Here is an 18769-nt window from a genome sequence, read left to right as displayed (position 1 = left end):
AAAAGTTGACGACGAACACCGGCAGTTTCATAATGATTGGACTGCGCAATACTGTTTTGTTCAACGACAGAATTTGTCTACTGTGTCATTCGACAATAGCAATTGCGAAGGTATCCAATATAAAGCGTCATTATGAGTCGAAGCATAAAGATTTCCACAACGTTGTCGGTGATGAACGAACAGCTCGAACTGATTCTCTGCAGCAGTCACTGAATCACCAGCAGAACGTTTTCTCAAAGCAGTCAGCAGATTTAGGTGCAGCATGTGAGGTCAGTTACGATATTTCGTTGATGATAGCGAAATCTGGCTGACCATTCACTGATGGTGATTTTGTCAAGCAATGTATGATTACTGCATCGGAAAAGTTGTGTCCGGAAGCAGTTCGCAAGCTACAGACGGTGGCTTTGAATCGTATGACAGTTCAACAAAGAATTTCACACCTCTCAGCAGACGTAACAAGACAGCTTACAAATAAAGCAGCCAACTTTGTCTGCTTCTCTTTGGCAGTTGACTGACATCAGTTCAACAGCACAGCTACTAGTTTTTTGTTCGTGGTGTGTCCTCATCGTTTGATATCACAGAGGAACTAATCAGCAATGGGTTCCATGAAGGGTCAGACAACTGGGTCTGCTCTATCTGAGGAGACAGTACGACTGTGTAGTAGTGTTTCAGTGGATTTCACGAAACTGGTAAGTGTGACAACTGATGGAGCACCATCCATGACCAGAGAAAGTACCGGGCTGGTAGCACTGTTGATGAAGCATCGAGGAAAGCAGAACAGACAGTTGGTGAAGTTGAACTGTATTATTCACCAACAAAACCTGTGCAGTAAAGAACTTGGTTTTCAGGCACTGATGGCATTAGTGACGAACACCATTAATTTCATCAAATCACGAGGGCCCAATCACCGTCAGTTTCGAAGTCTTCTTGAAGAAATTGATTCAGACTATGGTGACCTTGTGATTCACTGTGAAGTACACTGGCTGAGTCGAGGGAAGATGCTCAGAAGATTCTGGGAGTTGATTGATGAGGTGATAGAATTCCTCAGAAGCAAGAACAAAGACACAGAAATGATTTCCATGACTGATCCAGCATGGCAAGCTGATTTGACCTTTCTGGTCGACATGTCACAACACTTGAATGATCTGAATTTGAAGTTGCAAGGCAAAAATCAGCTTGTCTGTCAGTTTGCAAATCACGTCTCAGCTTTCAGGACAAAGTTGCAGTTGTTCCGGCAGCAAGCAGCATCAGGCAACTTTGTGCACTTTCCCACTTTTCAGTCACAGCTACAGAAGAATCAGGACACTGATGCACAAGTTTATGTTGGGAAGCTAGATATCTTGATTCAACCCTTCAACTCATGGTTTCATGACTTTGACCAGTGCAGATTGTTGATGAAACTTTTTGCTGATCTGTTCAGTGTGTCAGTGGATGACTTGTCAGCAGAATATCAGCTCAAACTTACTGATCTCCAGGCATCTGATGAACTGTGTGTTATTTACCGAGAAAACAGTTTGCTTGATTCCTACAAAACTGTTTGTTATTTGTGTGTTTTTAAATGTGATATCCATCTTGTGTGAAACAACTGTGGGACGATTTTAATCTTCACTTTTTTGTGGCCCCCAACGGTTACGAGAAGTGTGTCTGTGGCCCCTGACTCAAAAAGTTTGTGCACCACTGTTCTAAAACCTTCAAACCAACGTTTCTGATTTTGAGTTAGATCAAACGGTAACTTAAACTCTTCATTAGGAGGGTCATTAGGCTGAAAGTTTTACATACGTGTGGGTTCAATAAGAGCCTAATAAGTTTCTTCCTAATACGTATTTTGTTGCATGAAATATTACAGGTATTACATAAAAGCTCTGTTAGATTTACATGGAGGGAATGTCTATCCAAACATACATACGTGTGTATGTACTTGTGTTTCTGAATGTAAAAACTGCAGTTTTGAGTTGAACATGATGTAGAAAATTTGTTCTGTGGGAACAAATAAATTTGACTGTATATCTCAGCTCTGCGTCTCGTTCCCGCCAAAAAACAGAGTGCTTCACACATTCAGGCAATAAGTGCGTTATAAGAGTGACAGTCAAATCTTACTATCTTATTAGATAGCCACGAGTCGGCGGTGGGTGTTGTTAACTATATACCTCGCTGTAATCTATCATTTCAAAGTTAGGAACGGCTGGCGCAGATAGCTCTCTAGCAGCTATGCGTGAAATTTATTATAGACTTCCGCCATCTATATTGTTATATTGGTCATCCGCTCACTTTTGTTGAAATCCGATGAAAAATTGGTTGAGTTGTGGGGTGACAAGTGTTCTCTACCCAGTATTTCTTGATCTACTATGGTGTTTACGCTGAACCGAAATGATATGCCAGTCTTTTCATAACTGACCGACCTAAAACAACATTTAAAGCTCAGGCATCCGAATAAGATGCAATGATAGATTATCGATAAGGGCCATCATAGAGATATATTTCAAAGCTTTTATAATACGCTTTAATATTGGGGACCCAGCATGGCCAGGTTAGTCTTATACTGCTAAATTAGGGACTAATGGCGTAGATAACCTTCGTGTAGCTTTGCGCAAAACCTCAAACCAAATAAACAAACGTAATGTTACACGTTATTCATTCACTTGTTCCGACGAACATAGGGCCTGGCATGACTAGGTGGTTAAGGCACTAGACTCTTAATTTGAGGGTCCCGGGTTCGAATCCCCGTCACACCAAATATGCTCACCCTTTCAGCGGTGAGGACGTTATAAGTGACGGTCAATCCCACTATTCATTGGTAAGAGAGTAGCCCAAAAGTTGCTAAATTAGGGATGGCTAGCGCAGATAGCTCTCATGCAGCTTTGCGCGAAATTCAAACCAAATCGAAGAACATAAAATAGACGCACTTATTTCATTTAAGATTATGTGTAAAATAATCTAGGTACAGCCTAAAGTAGACAGAGATGTACGTGAGTCAACGAAAATCATAGAAAATAATTATCCAAATTGTTTTCAATTATTAAAAGTTTCTTAATAGAAATTAAAACATTACCAACGTATAAAATGTCAGAGGTTCCGAAATTATTTTCAGTCTCATGTTATACAGAATAGGAGGTAATCGTGGGATGGGAAAATACACACAATAAGTCAGTGTTTTACTGATCTAATGCGTTATTCAGCATACATAATTTTTTAGGATTTAATAACAAACAAAAGTTAGAAGGACAGGCTTAGGTTCTCGCGTGATCATACATAACATTCCGCATTTGCCTTTTGAAATACCTACTTTGCAAATGACATGTTGGTAACTAGCACTAGTGGAAACTGATTTATACATGTATTACCTCATTATTTCATTAAATACCGTATTTTTTGGCGTATAAGACGCACTTTTTTCCATTAAAAAACTCCTCTGCGTCCTATACACCGAAAGTAAAAAATTTTGTGCTTCTGCTATTTTTGGAGTATTCTAAAGAATAATAAAAGATTATGGTGATGTTGAACAAAAAAATAAATGATAACCGTGAAAAATGTTTTTTTTTTTTTTTCGTGAAGATAGCCTTGAAAATAGGGGTGCGTCTTATACACCGAAAAATACGGTAACTAGTTCGGGTTTATATTCTGTTTATAAACACCTATATGTAGTATTTGTCTAAATATTTCGTGATCGGGCAAATTTATAAGTTAACTGGTCTATAATTTGAGATTTGGAACATGAGTTAAAACGGCAAAAATATTATGGTTGCTGCTTATCCCACTGTTAAATGATGTGGATATTTAATAGCCAAGATGGCCTACAATGTACCAGAAATGCCTGGCATGGCCAGGTGGGTTAAGGCGTTTGACTCGTAATCTGAGGAACGCGGGTTCCAATCCCGGTCGCACCAAACATGCTTGCCCTTTCAGCCGTGGGGCTGATTCAACTGGTGTTTGTGAGTGATTTAAAAAAAAAAAATCTTGGGTAATGTCTTACATCAGAAAATTATTTCTGTGGCTTTATAATGTGAGGGTCGTAAAGCCATTTCAGTCATTGACTTTTCACTCATCTGACTGTCCTAGCTATAAATGGTGAAATAATAATTCTACAACATATTATGTACATCGTACCTGAATGTCATTTGATAGCTTGAAGTGCAATAAATTCCACTTTCTTTATGACCATGATTGTACAGATCAGCTCCTGTCTTAATTGTTTAATAAATGGTCAAGCAGCAAACAGTGTGTGTAAAGTATACAGGGGGGTTTCACGTTACTTCCTCTTGGTCATAAGTACTTCTACATCCAAACAAGCCATTATTTTCGTTAAAAATGTTCCTTTAAACTTATCAACTCTATAGAGTGAATTAAGGCAGTATGGCCATTAACAAAACGGAAACCTGAGGAGTATTCTGGTTGTGAAAAGTTGACTGAGATTTAATCTTGTGAAAGGAAATAAAAAGGCTGTAGAAGTGTATTGGAAAATAAACACAGTCTTCATTTATTTCCATGCAGAAATAAAACACAGTGTGTGCTCTTCCTGCAGCGTATCAGTTGGTAATTCCTTCTCTAGAGCCTGTATCTTGTTGAACTAAATACTAGTGTCACCCCCCCCCCCCCACCAGTGACACAGCAGTATGTCCACGGACTTACAACGCTATAAATCTAGTTTTGATACCTATGGTGCGCAAAGCACAAATAGCCCTTTGTGTGACTTTATACTGAATAACAAATAACAATAGTATCACAGAAGTAGAAGTGAGATAGAACATATGCTTTGATATTGGAAGAAAGCTCATATGCTTTCTTTTGTCATTTTGTGACTGGTTATCCTCATAACATTGTAATATATAGACATTATTCACTCGACCAGTAAAGGATATTACAGACATCAAACCTTTTCAATATGGATGTGCGACGTTACTGCAATATTCCCTTAGGTAGAATAGTCATTATCCATAGTAGAAAGTAAAGAAACAAAGACAACTTGAACAGTTTTCTTGACCACGTATTTAGAAACAAACTAAATTTATAAAAATCCTATATACTAAAAGCAGAAAACCGACATGACATGGCAGTACATCACGAAAATATATGTCACAAAATATACAAAGTTCGACAATAAGTCTAGAAAATGGAAAAGTTTACAGTCTGATAGTTATTTTACATGCAGATTTGTATTCACCGCTATTCTAACTCGGAGGTCAAAGTGCGTCAACGAACTTATACAATGTCAGTAACGTGTAGTGAGCGTTAGACGAAAATTAACGATTGGAAACTCTTGTGTGTTGGTCTAGTGATAATACTTAATTCTTTGACCTCACCAAACTTTCATTATCATACACATTTGTTGAGTGTTGTTATTTTACAGTATGTGGTGACCATACTGAGATTGTAATTAATTAATCTGTTTCAGTAGAGAAGAATATAAGTTAGTCTTCCATCACTGAATTTTAAATAACTTATACAAAAAATCAATAATAATCACACCTACCGTGTTTCTCCGAAAATAAGACAGGGCTTATATTAATTTTCACTCCAAAATATGACACTAGGGCTTATTTTCGGGGGATGTCTTATTTTGATATATTAAAAAAATGAAGTTACAAAGTAAAACTATTAAACTAACCATTTAAAATAAACTATTAAACTAACTGATTAATACATAAACAAACTAATTAACTAACTATTAAACTAATTAATAAATTATTATTTTTTATTTCTTTCCTCTTCCTGCCACTCTTAACTAGGGCTTATTTTAAGTGTAGGGCTTATATTAAAACTATCCCCCAAAATCACACTATGTCTTATTTTATGGGTAGGTCTTATTATCAGAGAAACACGGTAACAACTGCTGTCCGTGCAGTTGGCGTTATAAACTATGTCTAGACCCGTACAAGTGGGCAAAAAGTCTAGTTACTTCCTTCATATAAAGATAGCATGCATGAAAGAATTTATTGCATATTGACATGTTTATATATCGCATATTGGCACAGACTAACAAAAGGTTCGATTAATAATCCAAAATGTCTGTCTGTTGTCTTCATTTCCATGACATACTGAGCGAAAGGTCTTGTCGGCAGTGGATGTGGTAGATAAAGTTTGGTTAACATATTATTGTTTGTTTGTTTTTTCACACATGAGCTTATAGAATCAACTATTTTTATTACTGTTTATCACATGATATTTATTCATAAGTTTATGTAAAGTGGCATTGATTCGAAACTAGTAAGTTTTACCAGGTTAGCAACTGAGTACATTTGAATATCTTGTGGTTATGTTTTTCTCCCAGGCATTTTACAAACAGATTCAGCTCATTTTTAGAGCATATATTGATTTTTGTTTTACGTCTGTAGTCTTGAGTGAGTTACATTTTGCTAATTAACTCAGATATGCCTTGTTTTAACGCATGATGTACATGAATATTGATAGGAAGCGAAACTAGGTATTGGATCTAAAGTAACTATATTTTATTGTCGTCTTCTGTTTAACCCGTAAGTGATTTTAATAATTCGCAATAAACTGTTTTAAAACAGAAACAACGCATTTAAAATATAATTTACGAGGGTCAGGCCATCATCTCAGCTTTCTAAAACGTTTTTAATAAAGCCTAGTGTGAATAGGTTTGTTTTCTTATAGCAAAGCCACATCGGGCTATCTGTTGAATCCACCGCGGAGAATTGAACCCCTGATTTTAGCGTTGCAAATCTGTAGACTTACCGCTGTACCAATGGGGTAAACGTGATTAGATAATATATATAATATACATGAGATGTTATAAATATGTTTGAAGACCACTTGTTTGAAGCGTCAAAGTTATCTTTATGAATACTGATGATAAATAAAATTTGGATAATATGATTATTATTACAGTTGAAAGCATCTAGGTTTTACACCGTTTAATCGTTTTTTCATTGTTATTTGTAGTTACATACATATCACCAGGTTTAATAAGTGAAAAAAATGAAGAAGAAGAAAACGAGATAAAACCAGTAATTTCATTAACAAGACAAACTTGACACTTGATGTTTATGAATAGTGTCTAGACCACTACTGTGTCTACTGTTATCTAGCCGACCAGGTAAGTCCCAGTATTATACGAAAAGCCTCATCGGCACTGGATATGAGAGATTTAGTGTGGTTGACATATTTGCTTTCCTTGATGGGTTCTTTAAATTTGTAACTACACCAAGCCCCCAATGGCACAGCGGTATACCTCAGGATTTACACCGCTAAAACTCGAGTTTTGATACCCGTGATGGGCAGAGTACGAATATCACATTGTGTAGCTTTGCGCTTAACTTCAAACAAACTGCACCAGATTGTAGTTCCCTGTAAAATTTCCGAACTTATGCCATTTTGTAAGTAAATGTGATCCGGATTCTACCTGTTTCTAAATAGGATAATATTTATGCTCAAAATAACAACTTCGTTTAAAGTGAATATTAGATTATCAAATATTCTATAACTAAAGCACAAAACATTTAATCAAGGTTATACAACTATGAGTACTTTTAGCTTATGGGAACTGTTTAGTTTTTATGTATACAGATTTATAACACAAATCAGGGGTTAGATTCCCCTTGGTGGACTCCGCTGATAACCCGATATGGATTTGCTATAAGAAAACACATGCACACTCTGTTGTGTTAATCATTTATACTGCATGAAAATAAAACGGTGGGTAGGGAGCAACGTGCAAACACTGTGAAATGATGAAACTGTTGTTCTTCGAGTAGATAGTCCATTTTTTCTGGAGTATTCTTAAATGTCGAACTAAATTTCTAACAGTGAAATTACTGTAATATGCAGCTCGATATTTAAAGTAGTTTCAAGAAGATAATAAGGAATTACGCAGAACCCTAACAGAACGTTCGGGCAAAAACACCTTAAACAGTAAAGATTCAGCTTAAACAACATTTTAAAACCTTTACTATTATCTGCTAAGGCAATACACATGTAAAAACGTACAAATATAAGCGTCTTAGGCTTACAAGTAAAATAAAATCCGGTTATTATTTTCTTATTAGCCTATAACAAAAATGGCTTGGAACATTGTACCCAAATATACTATAGTATAGAATACTTAATACTGTCCTGCGAAATTCGTAGGGGTACTGAAAAGTCTATTTAATTATCCTGTATTTATACAATCTGGGGTACCCGTCCTTTGTCAGGGTTATGAACTTAAAAAAAAAAAAATGTATGGGTGGGTGCTATTATAAGTAACATAAAAGCTTTAACTTTCACACATTTTATTTCAAACATAATAGTGACTATTACAATATTCATTATTACTTCAGGCCCGGCATGGCCAAGTCTTAACACACTTAACTCGTAATCCGAGGGTCGCGGGTTCGAATCCCGGTCGCACCAAACATGCTCGCCCTCCCAGCCGTTATAATGTGACGGTCAATCTCACTATTCGTTGGTAAAAGAATAGCTCAAGAGTTGGCGGTGGGTGGTGATGACTAGCTGCCTTCCCTCTAGTCTTACACTGCTGAATTAGGTACGGCTAGCGCAGATAACCCTCGTATAGCTCTTTGCGCGAAATTCAAAAACAAAAACGAACATTATTACTTCACCGAAATGTTCTTTTATCAGTTTTAGGAACTCAATATTCATATACTTAAATCGTGGTATACATGAAGCGATTGCTAGGCTGACTTTGTAGGAAGAGGTAGCTGAAAAGTAGTGGCAGTAGGGGGTGCTTTCTGTTATCCGCTTTTAACGCCCAGTACTTAATGTCCTTTTACAGTACTTTACGTGATTAATTAATGTAGACATTTTTTGACTGCAAAGGTGTCATACGGATTAAAATTAAAAGGCCACGGGTCAAAGTAGGTACTTGATATAACTCAAATAATGGCTCTTCCTATCAACTTTATGTTGGCTGTTGGAGTAGAAACGTCTGCTGAGTTTGTGTTTTTGCAATAGTGGCGGTCATTTTTATTTCATCGCATTTTTTCCTTCATAGAAAGTGCTAGTGCACTCTTCTAGATATGTATGGCGTTTGTGTGCCCCCGCCCTACTTTGTGTATGTTGTGTTATAAAAAAATGTAATAAAGTTGTTTTTCAGTATAAGGACGTGACACCATCTATGAATGTAGTTAACACTAACTTACGTCAAAGATAATAAATGCTCAAAACAGTAATAGTGGAGGTAAATTCTCCATTAAGATGCCGCTTATTACAAACGATCATTCCACAAAGTTTTGTTGAGATTAAGCCAGTGACCTAGGAGTAGTTATATAATGAATTAACAGACACACACACAGGTTTATGTTATTATTACTCCTTGAAATTAACTTTCCTACAAATGTTTGCTGTTTTAAAAACCGTAAGTACAGGGTGAAACAGGAATTACCAACCAATAATAGATGAACAGTCTATGACTGTACCAATGTTAAAATGCTTTGTACACTATACAATGGATGTCTTTAGGAAGCCAACCGTTATATATTATGCATACAGTGGGAGTTGTGTTTTAGTCTAGGCATGTATTTGTCCATTGTTTGACATTATAAGATATATAATGTATTTACACAGTAACCATAAATACTCACTATATTGCCAAATAAACCTCCATGAGAATCTTCAATTGCAGTTTAACATTCTATATCTCGAACTAATGCGATCAAATTGTTAATAGCTACAGTGAATCATCATGAACCGTATATCAGCTAGTTACTAGCTATGTTTATTATCAATACAATATATAAAGTTAGCTATCATATTAAGTAATCTTTGGCCATAATAGAGCATAAAAAAACACCCAACAGCATGGAGGTAAAATAATGATTTGTAGTTTTTAATAAATAATGTCTATAGTATCTCCAGCCTTGTTTTCTTACTTTTTTATGATCGGTATTTGCAGCTTCTTAAATTCCTAATCTGTTATTTATTTCATTGAAACTTATTGGAGTAACTTACATTCTGGAACAATTAATTACTGGGGAATTGAAGTGGTTAATGAAAACTTTATTTTATGCTATAGTTTATACTCAAATGAATAAGTTATTTCAGACATCTCGTTTTTCGGTCTCATTGAAACACTGAAAAACCTGCACGTATCAGTTTATAAAGCGCTTATCGTTACTATCGTGAGGTTACAAACGCAGAAAGCTTTAGGCTATAAAACAATTTTGTATATGACAAACTATAAAATATATTGAATGGAATGTTTATTTAACATGCAGCGCAATTTTTGTAGTGCAAACTGAAACGTTTTAACAGTCTCTTATATAATAACAACGTTCTAGATGCATCTAAACCGGAATTAGTTGATAATTGGTTTATAAAATTCTGCATTAAATGCTAACGGAAACGAATGGGAAGTACTACTGTTTAGTGAAACAGGAATTTTCAGCTTTGAATATTTATAAATAAATGGTGAGGAATTAATTTTAACATTGTACTAAACGAGGTTGAATTAATCATAAAATTGTTTGGACATGCAAGTAAATTCCTATTTCGAGCTCAGGAAGGTTTAATTGACAGCTGCATGATTTTGTGTTATGAAATGAGTAGCTTTGCTCATCAGAACAGAAGTTAATTTGTAAATCAATATAACTCATTTTCACTTGTCTTTATCGAGTTTTTCACTTAAAAGTTAATTATTTTAATATTTTTTTCATAATTGTTTGGTTTATTTTGAGTTTCGCACAAAGCTACACGAGGGTTATCTGCACTAGCCGTCCCTAATTTAGCAGTGTAAAACTAGAGAGAAGACAGCTAGTCATCACCACCCACCGCCAACTCTTGGGCTACTCTTTTACCAACGTTTGATTGTCACATTATAATGCCCCACGGTTGGAAGGGCGAGCACATTTGGTGTGACAAGGACTCGAACCCGCAACCTTCGAATTACGAGTCGAGCGCCTCTAATCATCTGGCTGTGCCGGGTCGTCATTATTGTACTAACTGGTTTGTCCATTTGTTCTGTTAACTTAAAGATATATGGTAAAAAAAGAAAAAAATCAAACTCTGTTTTGATTAATCACATTCTCAATGAGTTTTGAAAATATGGTTTGCTCTCCTGGCGAAGCTGTATATTTTTTCTCCTCGTTGAAACAAAAATAGTAGTTTTTCCGTCAAAACTTGTACCTGTTCTTACTAGTGGAAAGATTACGTTGAACTTCTGTAGCCGATTAGGTTTAAATAAACACGTTTGAATAACTGCTACAAAACAGAACATTTAATGTTAGGTAAACATATGTTTTATATTCTTAAGTTTACTGAATGTAATGAAAAATAATCACTATGTGGCCCTTTGTTAATCAGTGCTTTTTTGTAGCAGACGATACCCAAATTACCAAGACTTATATTATTCATGAATACGGAATTGTATGCAGCAGAAACGTTGCATGTGTACTATTTTGTTAACTGGATTTGTGGGTCATGAAAATTATTTCATGTTATTTCCATATTACTGAATATTTAACAGTTGTTAATAAAGATAAGGGGATCTAAAAATAAATAAATATATCAATATTTAACTTGAATTAATCCTTACATTGTTGAGGGTAGAGTTAGGAACTTAGAATTTTCAAATTTAAAGGCTTGATGAATTGCTGCATATCCTCAACAAACAATATGATATGCATCGCCCATAACTTATTGTTCCTAGTTTTAGAACATTATTATTAATGGTTGCCATTTTTAGTGATTTTGTTTTAGGGAAAATAAGATATTCATGAAGTTTGACATTTAATCAAAATCAGTGTTTGATATTTCAACTATTCTGGTTAATCAGGCTGTATGACCAACATTAACAAACATTACATTTAGGATAGTCATGGTTTACTAACCTATTTAACTATTATTAATCGGATAATCATGGTTCATCAGTCTAATTACGATTTGTGTTGTTAACCATTTTGGAGTATAGATAGAATCATCATAGTTTGACTGTGTGGGTATTTGGGTATTGATGTTGTTAAATACCCAGGAGGGTCAGGTACATTTGACCTCTTCCTCCCTCCCGAACGATTATAGCGTCTGTCTTTAGGGGTTTTTTTTTGGTTTTTTTTTTTTTTTAAAGCTTTGGGCCAGAGTAAAAGTATAACATCATACTCAGGTCCATTTCAGGGCTCAGTCCATGCATGGACGAACAAGGAGTTTTTTTGTTTTTTTTTTCCATTTAATTTTTTTTTTTTTGTATTTTCATATATATATATATTTTTTTTTGTATTTTTTCTCCTTTTTCTCGATTGAGAGAATGCTACTACTACTTGTAGTAACACAAACACTCACACAGAAAGAAAGTAATAATAATTATTATTATTCAATACTTGAATAATAATTCAAAAGAGAAGAAAATAAAAATAATAATAATGATTAAAAAAAAGAAAATAATAATTATAAAAATAAAAGAAACAAGGACTAAGTGTCTAGTGCATAGTGGCCAGCTTGTGTTACATTTCTTAAATATATGTTAAAAGGGGAGAGGTATTTAGTACCATTTACATCATGTACGTGATATCTGTCGAGATCACACATTAAGTCATTTTGTGCCAATTCTTATTGAAATATTTTAGAGAATTATGCAAGAGTCTTTCAGCTATTGTATCTATGTTTGCATACTTGTGCATGAATGTGGTTGAGGTGCTACGTGGTACTTTGTATGCTGAAGTTAGTACAGAATTTTGTATACGTTGAAGTTTCTGTACATGTGTGGGTGCTATGTTAATCCAGGCAGGTGATGCATATTCTATTGTTGGTCTAATGTACGTTTTGTAGATTTTAAGTATGTTGTCTGGTGATGTTCCTTGGATTTTACCTGAAAGACTTCTTGCATAGTTTGCTCTTTTCCAGATTCGTATCAGTACATTTTTAATATGTGGTAGCCACGTTAATTTTGAGTCATAGGTTAGACCTAGAAATTTAGCAGAAGTAGCAGTCAGTAAAAGTGATCCATTCATATAGAGTTTTGGTGGATCTTTTTTTCAGCTTATTCAGTCTGCTGAATACTATGACTTGGGTTTTTGGAATATTAATTTTGATTCTGTATTTCTGGCAGTATTCTTCGATGTTATTTAGGACTGGTTGTAGGTTCGTTGCTGCTATTGACGGAGTGGGGGCACTTTTCCAGACTGCTACATCGTCAGCGAACTGTGATGCATAACCTAAATTTAGGTCCGACAGAGGCATATTACTCACGTACATGATAAATAATATAGGGCTAACAACCCCTCCCTGCGGGACTCCTGCTTCGGGTGAAAAGGACCCTGAGTGGGCCCCATTTACATTTACTTTACACATTCTGTTATCCAGGAAGTTGGACAGCCAGCGAATAGTTTCCTGGGGTAATGCCATTTCAAGCAATCTATGTCTTAAGCCGTTATGCCACACTGTGTCAAATGCTTTCTCAATGTCGAGAAAGCAAGCTACAGTGCATTCTTTTGTTGAAGCTGTCGGTAATTGATTCTGTAAGTCGAATCAGGTGGTCTGTAGTTTGGCGGTTTTCGAACCGTTTTGAATTTCTGGTAATTTTGAATTTTCTTCTAAGTAAACTGACAGACGATTACTAATTATCCTCTCTAATACTTTGCCAATACAACTGGTTAAGCTAATCGGGCGGTAGTTGTTTGGTTTATTCGCTGACTTTCCTTCTTTCTGGAACATTAATATTATTGCTTCCTTCCAAGAAACGGGGATATATCCAGCTGATAGTGAGAGATTAAATAACGCTGTTAGGTGTTCATATAATCTCTGAGTGCCTTGTTTTAGGAGGATAGCTTGAATACCATCTTCTCCAGGAGCTTTGTTTTTTGTGTTTTTAATAGCAGTTACAATCATCATAGTTAATTGGGTTTGTTTATTTTGAATTTCGCGCTAAACTACACGAGTCCTATCTGCGCTAGCCGTCCCTAATTTAGCAGCGAAAGACTAGAGGGAAGGCAGCTAATCATCACTACTCACAGCCCACTCTTGGACTACTTATTTTTTTTTGTCTTCTTCTCGTCTCACACTGTTAAATTAGGGACGGCTAGCGCAGATAGGACTCGTGTAGTTTTGCGCGAAATTCAAAACAAACCGAACCAAACTTCAGTATTTAACTTTGTAATAATTATTGTTGTTGACTCCTCGAAGTTAGGGTATTGTATTTGCCCTTAAATATAAATTATTACAGATAACACAACCGTACTTTTGGGTTGAGGAATAATTCGTGAGCGTTTTTTCAAGTTAAAAAAATATATTCATAAATGAAACGCTTTCGCAAAATATTTCATGTCATTTGGTAGATAATATTTTGCTTTAATAGATGGTGTGTTTGATTTTCATTTGTCTTTAATTTTTGCTTTCATTTTCAGCTCATTAAATGGAATGTCAAGTGGACAAAATCGAGCATTTTCGACACCATCTGCTTTTCGCATTTAATTTCTTGCAATTTCGTTTACAACAATGCATACTATATACCTAGGTATTACATGAAATAAAGTATCATAATAAATGTTTTGGGTGTAATGTGTTCATGCATTGAAGTATTGTATAGTCTTGCATGTAATGCTTGAATGAAATTATTTAAAAACGCTCACGAATTATTCCTCAACCTAATATATGTGTTGAAGTTCATATCCTGATTTGTTATCATAATCTCCATAGCACAACATTCAGCTAGCGACTTATTGAGGGTTAATCACTGTTCATAAGAAAAGTTGTATGTGCTAGTAAAGTTGGTCCGGAAAACCGGAAAAATCCATTGATTTTTTTTTATTACGTTCTTGGGAAATATTAAGGAATTTTATTTCAGAGAGAAAAACATGGAGAAATTAGAGAATTTCACTTTTGTTTATTTTTTTAAATTTCGCGCTAAGCTACACGAGGATTATCTCGGCTAGCCGTCCCTAATTTAACAGTGTAAATCTAGAGGGAAGGGCAGCTAGTCATCACCATCCACCGTAAACTCTGGAGCTACTCTATTACCAACAAATAGTAGGATTGACCGTTATATTTTAACATTTTAATTATATTCCCACGCCTGGAATGACGAATGTTTGGTGTGATGGGGATTCAAACTCGTGACCCTCAGATTACGAGTCGAGCGCCCTAATCACCTGACCATGCCGGGCCAGAATTTCACGTCATTCAATGATGCTTTTAGGACTCGAATGGCGAAAAAATAAATTATCGTTAGTACCAGAAAAATTGCGCATTTATCACGTCAGTATACGTGTTGTATGTGTGAACATTTTGTCAACATCGATCGTTTGTTTACCGTTAATTAAAATAGAGTATACCACGTACCATAATAAATTAGGGAAACAATAGCTAAGAGCAGAAAGACTTTGGACACGACTTCGTCTTGTCTTCTTAAATCTAGGTCATTGAAAATGACTATACAGCTAGTGTAAACCAGGAGCTATTAACATGTTACTATTTAGAGATGGATCGTTTCCATAAAGAAATTATTTTCATCATACAGGTTTTAATACAATCCTCAATTTAGTAGTCATGGAAAGAATATGTTATACCTTAGGTATGCAACGTAATTGACATATTTGTGACGAGAACAAAAACGAATAGTTTCATTATTTAGATTAACCCTGACAATCAATGATAGAGTAAATCTACACATTTTCGATGGATCTTTTAAAAATTTCTTATCTCAACTTATAGTTATTCAGTTAATTATATGAAATAACTATTTATCAAACATTGTGTTTTAATTCCTTATAAAGCAAAATATATGCGTCACTAAGCATTGCCTATAGAACACGTCGTGATGGATAATTCAGCTTGGGCAAAGGTCGTTGACAAGGCGGTATTTCCAAGAAACAGGCTGAATATCACCAGTGACAGTTAAGGAAAAAAATTTATAAAACAAAATATATATGGTATTGTATAATACCAGTAATTTGGAGGTAGCAAGTACAGAATGGTTCATTGACAGTAACTAATAATATGGTGAGGGTTTCCAAGAATAGTGCGCGATTTGTTATTCACGAATCTTTGTAAAAGCAATTTAACTTGTGCCAGTGAATAACTGAATACATCCTGTTTGCATTACAACTTATTATTTATAACACGTCTGAAAAATTTATTAGGAAATTTTACTGTTTCTCAAGCAACAAAAGATGGTAGAGAAATGAGAAAATAAAAATTGAAGGTAAAACATGCGCAGTTAAGTAGAATTGAATTGTAGTTTCAGATTTGTTTTGAAAAAATGAATTTTCAGCCCACGTGATATCGAGGTATCAGTTATTAACTTTTTATTTCGTGCAAAGCTATACGAAGGCTATCTGCGCTGAGTACAACTGTGTGTTAGTGTTTTACATTCTAAGTTAAAGAGCGATACCAGAATAGAAATAACGTGAGAACGTTTATCAAAAGTTTTTATTTAATATAATAAGAACTATTATGTAAGAACAAAATTAAAATTTGACACTTAAGTGGAGTAATTCCCCAAGACAGTAATAGTTTAAGTGATAAATATGTTTACCTACTGAAAGGTGAAACACTAACATTCATATTTGTGTCAGTTACCAAAACTTCTGTGAGGAAGGATTGTACTTCTCAAGATGTATGACTCTCCGTTAGTACGGTGGTTCTACAGATTTACAACGCTAAAGTCAGGGGTTCCATTCCTTTCGGTGGGCTCAGCAGATAGCATGATGTGGCTTTGTTATAAAAAAACACACACATACATATACAAGAGGTATGAAGAAACAGTGCGGCTATAAACGTTTCGATTTTGAATCTCTAGTTTTCATATCGTGTATGAAGTGTCCTGTGTATATAATCAGTTTTTACAATTCACTTATTCATGAATGTAAATAATTCATCATGTCACAAACGGACAGAACGTGCATAAACCTCAGTAGTTTTCATGTACATGAACTTAAAACACACGGTTTCCAAGTGTGTATTAAAATATAGGTGTTTTGAATCAACTGACGAAATCGTTAACAATAACGTGTTCAGCTGTTTTATTGGCAGTGGCTGTGCTACAGGGGGAAAAGAACTGGCATTGGTCACCCCTTTTTTTCTTACCCTCTACTTAATCCTACATAGACCTAAAATACTAGTAGAAATAGAAACAAACAAACAAAATCTGAAGTTCAAACTAGTGCAATATAACTGTTACAAAAAGATAATATATTTTCTGGGAAAACTTTGCCATTCCACCTTATGGAGTAAAAGTTATATAGAAATAATAATGAGGCATATAAGTTTTGGCATTCGGCAGCACCAACAACAGCAGAATGGAGTAAGCCTATTGGTTAGATTATATCTACAAATGAACAACTTCACATTTAAGTATTCATTACAGACATAATTTTTTCTATCTGTAATATTATAACTTACTGATATTAACGTCTCACACATTCTGGGTGACTGATGAAAGTAGCATTCCAGTTAAAGCTTTGGATATTATAACATAGTGTTGTGATAAGCTCTGAAGTTGACGAAAATTTGAAACTGCACTCAATACACAAATTAATCATTACACTGTGCTTGGATTATTGTTGGTTTTCAGGTTTGTATTCATGCAAGATTTTAACTTTGATTTCATTTCAATATTAAAGAAGTATTTGATGATAAAATTACATTATGTTGATGTAGTTTTGATGACACTGTGTATGTAAACTTTAAAACATTTGTGTAAAAGCTGACAAACAATGTATATAACTGGCTTCACCATCTTTAAGTTTAATTAAGTACTAGCTGGGAATCCCAAGTATGAACCAACAAGAAGTAACAGAAAATGCTTTTACCAATGGCTTTCTGACAGTATATTTTCCAATTGATTCCCCATATTTCAAGTTTCCTAGCTGCATCATATGGTACTTTGTTTCCAGCAGTCTCATTTACTCTTAATGTCAATGAAAGTTGCTATCCCACACTAAAATTGTCCTGGATTTGTTAAAGGTGCTTCTGTTGTGAGCATGTTGGCCTCCTTGCTCAGTTTTACTCATATACACATCCTGATGTTGGACTTACCATACAATTCCTGTTTTGTTTATGCTTTCTGTAATTAATCTGGGGTCCAACCTTTTTAAAATTTATGTACTGCTTTTTGTGAGTCAGTCATGAATATTAGTTTCGTATGTAGCATTGTATATTTGTTTTAGCCATCTAGAGGAAAGCTTGCTTTGTTTTTAGCCCCATCCTGGTGTTACTTGTTGGAAGCTTAAAATGTTCTATTAGTTTTATGTAGAATGTTATTTGTTCATGAGACAATGAATGCCCAACTAGCTCTAATCTAGTTTTCAAATGACTTTTGGAATTAACTTCTTTATCAAGTAGCCTAACCTGGGAGAACAGTAAGTATTGCTTATGATATCTTAACCCTATATTGTAAGGAATTAGGACATGAGTCATTCATTTTCATTGTTTAAGAAATTCAAAATGTACTGTAGCTAAAATAACATTTCCTATGATATCTAGTGTATGTGTATTACCCATTGTTTGTTTTTTTTCATTTTCTGTTGATATTTTATTTATGTGGAGTTTATTGACATAAAGACATGAAAATTCTTTTATACTTTTTGAAGTCTCTAATTATTTTAGATTTTTCTTTTGGCCATTTCAGAATCATTTCAAGTCATAAACTTGACTAGACCTAGTTACTGAAGTCTTTGAGTGCCCCCTAGGTTTATGATAAGTTATTACATATTTTTATAAGCCTGCCTCATTGGCAGTAAATCTTGTTTAATGGAGTGAGTAACCTGTTATTAAGTTATAGTGTTCTTTGATTTTTCAGGTTTGTTTTTATATTTTTACATTCTAGAGTAGATTTTCTTTTGGTTTGTAATTTTTGTTCTTACTGAATTCTGAAATGTGTATGTAC

The 18769-nt window shown here is 34.8% G+C and overlaps 1 pseudogene across 1 annotated transcript in view; it reads left to right on the top strand.

Annotated features, from left to right (window-relative positions):
• LOC143255233 (uncharacterized) overlaps nucleotides 1–18769 on the top strand; it is a 175113-nt pseudogene that overhangs the window by 87708 nt on the left and 68636 nt on the right. The gene's annotated exons all lie outside the window — the stretch shown is intronic.

This window comes from Tachypleus tridentatus, chromosome 7, assembly GCF_004210375.1.
Source record: "Tachypleus tridentatus isolate NWPU-2018 chromosome 7, ASM421037v1, whole genome shotgun sequence".
NCBI classification, from domain to species: domain Eukaryota; kingdom Metazoa; phylum Arthropoda; class Merostomata; order Xiphosura; family Limulidae; genus Tachypleus; species Tachypleus tridentatus.
The sequence above is the reverse complement of the archived record's forward strand: the minus strand, read 5'-3'. Positions and strand labels throughout refer to the sequence as shown.